Source organism: Ictalurus punctatus, chromosome 25, assembly GCF_001660625.3.
Source record: "Ictalurus punctatus breed USDA103 chromosome 25, Coco_2.0, whole genome shotgun sequence".
Classification (NCBI taxonomy): domain Eukaryota; kingdom Metazoa; phylum Chordata; class Actinopteri; order Siluriformes; family Ictaluridae; genus Ictalurus; species Ictalurus punctatus.
The window spans coordinates 6460789-6468288 of record NC_030440.2 but is presented as its reverse complement, the minus strand read 5'-3'; the positions used below and the strand labels follow the sequence as shown (position 1 = coordinate 6468288).

General features: G+C 39.7%; 1 protein-coding gene across 3 annotated transcripts in view; it reads right to left on the bottom strand.

Annotated features, from left to right (window-relative positions):
• Positions 1 to 7500, bottom strand: part of runx2b (RUNX family transcription factor 2b) — a 33085-nt gene that overhangs the window by 20115 nt on the left and 5470 nt on the right. The gene's annotated exons all lie outside the window — the stretch shown is intronic.

Genomic DNA, 7500 nt, shown 5'->3' with positions numbered 1-7500 from the left:
TCTACTGGTGATATGTTGCCTTCTGTTGGTAGCACTGGATACCATTAAGGATCAATAATGGTTTCAATGGTTAGCTGATCGTTTGTAATGGTATTTGTACTGGAAACCACTACAAATTTTTGTGATGGTATCTATTGGGGTTTTTTTTTTAGCAGGGTTAATATGACCCATTTGTTTCATTTCCTGCTTAGACGATGCTGTATCAAACTATACACCTAATGTGGTTATGATTTCTGATACATTTCATAACACTGGATAATTAATAGTCTGTTAATCTGCATCATTAGCCTCAGCACCACCCTGACGTGCTTATGTTGTTCTCATTTGTTTGTTACTTATTTACTACTAATAGCTCCTGCACTGTCCATTTCACAATGTCTTCACTCAAACAACTGATAAGTAACAACAACTGTAAGTAAATAACTTTTGGATAAAACAGACCAGGCTCAACACTATACTCAAGACAGCTGTGATAGTTAAGAAGAAGGAAACACTGCAAATGCATGAGCAGGATAAGCAGATAGATCAGAAACGCAAACGCTCTGTAGGATCAGATAAAGCTAATATCATACAGCCCTCATGGATTTAGTCTCAAGAGAGCTGGTTTGTCATCTCTGAACGGTACTATAGATGGCAATCGCACTCTTTGATGGAAAGAAGTCCTGTCGTTTCCCATCAGGAACATTTAAAACACAGTCACTATCGCGAGTCAAACTGGCCACAAATAAATACTGATGGCAGTTCTGTACAGAGCTTTACTGAAGTATGGTGCCTTATTTCCACATGCAAGTTTATGGGGATGCGACCTACAACCACAAATGTGTGGTGATGGAGAAACGAGAGGTGGTATTACCACACACACACACACACACACACACACACATACACTGTGTGTATACTGTATGTGTGTGTGTGTGTGTTTTGGATATGAATATACATTATTGTGTGTGTGTGTGTGTGTGTGGGACTTTATATAAAGTGTATGTCTTTCACTGTAAGGATGTGGGAAGGATAGAAAAACTCTTGAAGCACAGACAGGCATGCATATGGCACATCCTTATGACAGAGGAAAAAAGCCTATTGAATTACGTTCCTTCTCTTTCTGCCCAGAACACTAAAAATATGATTCAGACTGGCCAGTGATTTTTAAAATATTAACTTTAAATTTATGGACAGATAAATCAGTAGAGTTGTAATTAAGGTTGTAACGGTATTAAACATATCCCTAGTTAAACTGCACTGCATATTATTCAAACAGTCTGGGGTGTCTCGCTTTCTCCATCATTTACTCGCTCTGGGCCAGAAGTATGCTCAATGGGGAAAGAGTGTTGTTTTACAGTATGTGACTGTTTCTAGGACAGCCTTGCTGACGGTCACTCAAATGAGCAGCAAATATACTGTAATTCATCAAAAAAAAAAAAACATTTTGATTACCATGACAATCAATAAAACAATGGTGCAAATAAAATCTAATCGCGGAATCAGGGAGGCTGTTGACATGCCTAAACCAAACTGTGTGTTAAGTCATATACAAAGAGATATCAAAGAGCATTTGTGACATCTGAATCCACTTTGCTGTACAGTATGGGCGCCATCTGCCAGCAATATCGATGTGGAGTGTACGCACTTAATTTCAATCATTCTCTGTGCCTTGAGACCGGGACCCTGCCCACTCCTTTCGGGGCTTGTCGTTTGATGTCCTAATGAGCCGAGAGCAGCCCACACAGCTGCCTCTGATGTGCCACAAAGGCGAGGGGCTGAAGCTGTTCGGTTTATAAAGGACACGAGCTCGCTTTTTTGTTGTTCATCACCTTTGTTCATCTTTCAACCTTTGTGTCTGAACTGATCAGACTCAGAACCTGATGATATTATGTGCTTAGTTTAGAGGGACACAATGTAAGAGAACCAGGAGCTGATGCGGATCTGATTATGGAGTGATAGGAAGAGCTTGTCACAGGGATGATAGTATGGTTTTATGCGGATACCTCATCAGACTGGTAAAGAGTTTGTGCAATCACCATGCACAAACCAACCCCCTGCTGATACACACCTTATTATAAATAAGGGCACGAGACAAAGGAGCCATTGTTGACTTCTACATTAAATAAAAGGAGACACTGAGCTCCAGGGTGGTAACAATATCCAAATGACTACAATTTTGATTCATAAAGCCCTGGTATTATGTAACATGCTACATGAATGTTTTTCTGTGTATGTGTGTGTGTGTGTTTTTCTCTAGTCCTGCATTCTTTCATTGGTTGCGAGGAAAAATCCAGCCTCTTAAGTCCCTGGATCAAGGCTCCATTTCACAGTGGTGCATTTTTAAAGACACTTAATTATGGTTTTATGTGTGGAGCATTTTGATGGGGCCACGGAACCTTCCAGTTTCAAACAGTTACTTTCCATCCTTGGCAGGCAGCAGAACAGAGGGGCGGAGAGAATGTGTGAGAGTGTATTTGTATATGTGTGTGTGTGTGTGTGTGTGTGTGTGTGTGTGTGTTTGACAGAGAGGGAGAGAAAAAAAGAGAGAGGAATGACACATTCACAGAAACATATTTCTTACTGAATCAGGAAGACCGCCTCAACTCCTCTCGATCCCTAGATTTAATTTAAGCCCATAATTACTATTTGTCATTGAACGGCTGATGACATCATCACAGTAATGCAGCCTTAAAACTCTACTTGCCAAGCTATGAAATAAGGCAAAGGGTCTGAGAAGGCAGCAAACTGCAACCACGCAGAAATGGCTGAGACGATAGAGATGGCACAGAAGTGATAGGACAGAAATGCGACAGGGTAGGAGATTTTCCATTAAGGCCTAAAGAAGGAGCGGGTGCACGTCGAGTGCCTTCCTCTGGCTGTTTTGGTTGAGTGCAGCATGCGGCATGGCAGCCTCGTCTGGAAATCAGAGTTGAGATGGAGGCTTGCTGTGGTCGGTAGAGGAGGGGCCGGCTACAAAGGCAATTTCCTTTTTGCTCTTATTGGCATGACTGTCTGCCGCCTTCATCCTTCGTGGAGGTCCTTAATTGAGATCACTTGTACTTAAAAATAGGAACAGAAAAGGAACTTCTGTGGCTTGGGAAGGGGAAAGAAATAAAGGGCGTTGATGTGTAGGCTGCCATTAAACACTCATAATGACCGAGTCCTGCATTAAGAGTGTGTGCAGCTCTACTGTCTGCTGTGGTGCTCTCTAGGTGTTCAGTCATTTTACACCATGCTACACTACGCTCATTATTATATGTGTTGTCCCTGTAGCGGTCTACTTCGAAGGGCTTGTAAGCTTACACTGTTTAAACATGCCATACGGCATATAAGTGATGTTGCAGCTTGTGTTTATTTTCTTATTTCTTTTCAAACAATATTACATATAATATTTGCCGCTGAGTAAATAATCTGTTCATTTTTACGCTGCAAAATCCCACAGAGTAATTACTTTTGACGTATAATCACAGGATCAGTATGAACAGCAAACACTCCTGGACGAGGATTGAGTGTCATTTTTCCATAAGAGTGTGCTTATTTTGGACAAGAAATAAGACCAGAGTTCCACCTCACACATTTTTCTTCCTCTGTGAATTGCATTGGTCTACTTCCTCTCTGAAAAAGGCCTGATTGGTTGAAAAATGTTTATAGTATATATTTAAAACAGAAATACTTTTATCAGGCCCACGTGTAGCTAGAAGTAATCTTTCTGATCACATGGTTACTCTGGATGGTCTTTCTGTTTCATCATGTACAGCACTTAAAGACCTTGGAGTGATTATTGACTCCAGCCTATCATTTGATGCTCATGTAGATAATATAACTAGGATAGCTTTCTTTCATCTCAGAAATATTTCTAAAATAAGAAACATATTGTCACTACATGATACGGAAATACTAGTTCATGCATTCGTCACCTCTAGATTAGATTACTGTAATGCCATACTGTCTGGATGTTCCAGTAGGAATATAAATAAGCTCCAGTTAGTCCAGAATGCAGCTGCTAGAGTCCTAACTAGAACTAGAAGATACGACCATATCACACCGATATTATCAATACTGCAATGGCTCCCAGTAAAATCTCGCATTAATTATAAAATACTTTTATTAACCTATAAAGCACTAAACGGTCTCGCGCCACAATATCTAAGCGACCTTTTGGTTTTATATGATCTGCCACGCCTACTTAGATCAAAAGATGCAGGCTATTTGACGGTACCTCGAATAGCGAAGGCTACAGCAGGGGGAAGAGCTTTCTCTTATAGAGCCCCACAGTTATGGAACAGTCTTCCTATTAGTGTTCGGGACTCAGACACAGTCTCAGTGTTTAAGTCTAGGTTTAAAACGTATTTGTTTAGTCAAGCCTACCCTGACTAGATTCTGTTCTACTACTTCGTAGTCATAATAATCTTTTTTCTCCCTCTCTCCTTTCGCCGAGCCCCACACGAATTTATGGAGATACTAGAGATCCAGATCCTTTCTTCCTCTGGATGGAGCTCAAATCTTCTCTAATTCCAGACTGCTGGGAATACGGCTGCTCCTAACGCCATACAGACTTCATATAAATCCATAATGAACTTTTTCACATTATCTGTTGTTACCCAGATGAGGATGGGTTCCCTTCTGAGTCGGGTTCCTCTCGAGGTTTCTTCCTCTTAAAACATCTTAGGGAGTTTTTCCTTGCCACCGTCGCCACTCAGTGTCTTGCTCAGTTGGGATAAATTCACACCTTTAATATCTGTATACCATGTTGATATTTCTGTAAAGCTGCTTTGAGACAATGTCTACTGTAAAAAGCGCATTACAAATAAAATTGAATTGAATTGAATTGAATATGCAAGATACCGTCCTAATGTATCCGCTGGCGTTTAGTGCTGTTCTGCGTGAAAGGTAAAACTAGTAGTCGATTTATTGGGAGCAGATTTCACCGTGTCCAGCAGTCGATCGAGGATGATTGATGGAGTAACGTGTAACATGCACGGATCGAGAGTTTAATCACCCCATGGACAACACAAACTGACAGATATAAATAACATACGTGTCAGAGGGCTATCGCCTATCACGGCTTATTTTTCTCAGCTTCTGTTAACGCCACTTTAATAAGTGTTTGGACTAAGGACAGCTCATGCAAAGGTGCTCAAATGAAACCAAGAATGAATGGAAGAATATTACAGCAGGCCGGAATCTGAGCAAGACACACAGAGCATTGCTCTTCGAGTGCATAAACCTCAGACTGGGGTAAAGTATACTGTAGCCATATGTGCACAGCAGTAGATTAAATGAATTATTCCAGGACGTCAAAAGTCTGTGGAACCAGGTGATTTGCTTGGCCACCGCTCTGATATTTCTTTGTGAAAAAATAAGGCTGCCATTGTTTGCTAGAAACTCAATCATTCTCACAGGGAGGAGGTCTGCCCAGTCTTCTATTCTTTTCAGCCTACGAGCTGAACTTAGTCATTACCAAAGCTTAGGGGGAAATCGTAATACAAAACTAAAACTGTGGAATGTTTGATGAATTGGTTAGCGGGGAGAAAATGATGGAGAGCAAATGCTTCTGGAAGTACAAGGCACTGAGGTCAATATCGCAATAGATCATTTTAGAGTTTGGGAGTATATCCTTTATATCCTTGTTAATTGGACTCCAAGCCTCCTGTAAGCTATCAGGGACGGTATCCATCCTCTTTAAACTTGTTCTTTTCTGCACACATAATCCCTCTTAAACATAAACCGACACTGGAACATTGTCTTATTCAAGCAACAATCGAGATATGACGTGCAAACATTTTCTTACAGAAATGACAGATCTAACAGGTTTCCTAGATCATTTATAAAGATATTCTACACAACCTTTTGCGTTAATAAGAATATAAATAACCGTAAATTGGTTCTGTGGTGTACTGAGTACTTAAGAATTCAGTTCAATTCTGTTTTATTCATATAGCGCTTTTTACAATGGACATTGTCTCAAAGCAGCTTTACAGAAATATATAAACACAGGAGACAGATTTTAAGTGTGTGGATTTATCCCTATTGAGCAAGCCCGTGGTGGAGGTGGCGAGGAAAAACTCCTTAAATTCATATGAGGAAATATAGGTATGGATTGTGTTTTAAGCAAAGGGCCGATGTGGCTGCACGTTTTCATTCCAGCCAAGAAGGAGCAGCACCTGATTCCGCATGTTCAATCTGTTAGATCCTGATCTTGGCCGGTTGACTATAAGATGCGCCTCCTGCTTGGTTGGAATGAAAATCTGCAATCACACTTGCCCTTTGCAGATAAGCCTGGACACCTCTGTGCTACTTGTTGCCACCTTTTATAATCCCATGAGTTGTCATCAGGTTGAGGTTAACATTCCTCACCCTTGTAACTACATACTTTTTTTCCTTCCTCATTTTTCTTTTGAAATAACTCATAGTAGTTACTGAATGATAAATAACAGAAAAATAAGCTGAGGCTGTTTCTATGGGTTGCACGCAACACGACATCAAACCCAGCAGTATTTTGCCATCCTACAGTGTATTTGGTTTTCCATGTACTAAACGATTTATATAACAAATAATCTGCTCTTCAGTTAACAGATCACACACCTTAAGTTCTCTTCTGTCGGATAATTTCCCCATGATATACTATATTTATTATATACGCTCTGTAAAAATTAAAATGACGTATAATTTAGATCGTTGAACCGAACGCAAAAGAATTTCAATTCGTGAATCAGACTTGGACCGAGTTCGTAAATCCCAGAGGGCGAATTTATTTTATTGGTAATCGCTGCAATTTGGGTCAGAACTAAATGAAATAACATTTTTGGCATCTGAAGAATAAAGATCTCAGATGTCTAGAGTTAACTGAATTACTCCACTTTAATGCTTCTGTGGAAGGCTAATCAGTGACGACATTACAAGCATCTGTAAATACTTCAACTGAACATGGTAAAGGTTCGTTCATTTTTGCAATTGCATTGCAATATCATGCAATTTCACAAATACCATAAACTCAATCCACCATCATGTCATAACAGACTGAAAATAAATTACATTGTAATTACTTTGGTTGAGTCTAGAAGCACCACATCTTTAAAGCTAATTGCACTGCTGAAGTGGTAGTGCCAATAGCAGTGATGTGTTTTTACCCCTGTGATGTTTAGTCATTTTAACCTTTAATGTTTAGTTTATTATTGAGTTATTCATCTGAAAACGCATTATTCTTTAGTTAAAATCAACAAGTACAAGTATGTAGTTACAAGAGGGAAATTTAATTCAGTACCAACTGATGAATTGTGGGAGTTTGGGGTTAAAATACCATAATTACAAATGTGACGGACACCACCGTAAGCCTTTTGCATGCTGATAACCTCACATTGTGCAAATGGTGTGAAAGCTAGTCTGGGTTAGAGAAGAGGTGCAGGTGTGGTTAACTGATCTAATGCAAGAAATTGCACATTTACACTAATATTTGCCTACGATTCTATAAGTTAATACACAGACCCAAGGATTAAACAAAAAAAAACAGACTTAGCT